Source organism: Aplysia californica, unplaced genomic scaffold, assembly GCF_000002075.1.
Source record: "Aplysia californica isolate F4 #8 unplaced genomic scaffold, AplCal3.0 scaffold00146, whole genome shotgun sequence".
Taxonomy (NCBI): Eukaryota; Metazoa; Mollusca; class Gastropoda; order Aplysiida; family Aplysiidae; genus Aplysia; species Aplysia californica.
Window position 1 is genome coordinate 1,161,092 of NW_004797416.1, and position 1,059 is coordinate 1,162,150.

Genomic DNA, 1,059 nt, shown 5'->3' on the forward strand with positions numbered 1-1,059 from the left:
TGTGTGTGTGTGTGTGTGTGTGTGTGTGTGTGTGTGAGTGTGTGTCTGTGTGTGTGTGTTTGGATGTGTGTATATATGTCTGTGTATGTGTGCTTTTGTGTGTGGGCGCGAGTGCGTGTGTGTGGGGACATGTGTGTGCATGTGTGTGTATGTGTGTGTGCATGTGTGTGTGCAAGTGGGTATCTGTGTGTGCATGTGTGTATGTGTATGTGTACTTGTGTGTTTGTGTATGTGTGTGTGTTTGTGTGTGTGTATGTGTGTGTGCATGTGTGTGTGCATATGTGTGTGCAAGTGTGTATCTGTGTGTGCATATGTGTATGTGTGTGTACGTGCGTGTGTATGAGTGTGTGTGTTTGTGTGTGTGTTTTTTATATGTGTGTGTGTGTGTGCGTGTGTGTGGTGTGTGTGTGTGTGTGTGTGTGTGTGTGTGTGTGTGTGTGTGTGTGTGTGTCTGACGTCCTTTAAAGAGTTAAGAGTCATTATACCTACTCACCTTGAGAAGTTTGACGCTGACAATTTCCAGATCGTAGTTTGACTTGTGTTTCAGTTTCCAGAATTTGGGGTTGTTGTAGGTACTAGACAGTTTGACGATATGGCATTTGGGTTTTGCTGCCGAAGGCGATATTATTATGTTTAAAGATTTTTTTCTCCATTTTATCATTGTGGTGAGGTGAGAAGAAAAAAAAAGAAGAACAGAAGGGGGTGGAGCTAGAGCTATTACTTTTAATGTTTTGTTGCTTCTCTTACTTTTGCTAATGCCCCTACCTCAATTTAGTCGTATTGGTTGTCGCCCTCCCCTTACTCCTCCTTTTCCTCCTCCTCCCACTCTATCTCATTCTCCTCCGCGTTCTCCTCCTTCTTAATCCTCATCTTCATCCTTCGTCCTCTTCTTCTTCTTGTTCTTCTTCTTTATCTTGTTGTTGTTGTTGTTGTTGTTATTGTTTTTCTAAAGGAGTAGTAGTAAGAGCAGAAAGGTGAGGAGGAGGGGAGGAGAAGGAATAGGATAATGATGATGATGATGATGATGATGATGATGATGATGATGATGATGATGATGAT

At 42.4% G+C, this 1,059-nt stretch overlaps 1 protein-coding gene across 1 annotated transcript in view; it reads right to left on the reverse strand.

Moving 5' to 3' along the window:
* LOC101851121 overlaps positions 1–609 on the reverse strand; it is a gene marked incomplete at its 5' end in the record, with an annotated part of 10,901 nt that extends 10,292 nt beyond the window's left edge. Inside the window, 1 exon segment of the mRNA XM_005097115.3 lies at positions 494–609.
* Positions 610–1,059: the final 450 nt, after the last annotated feature.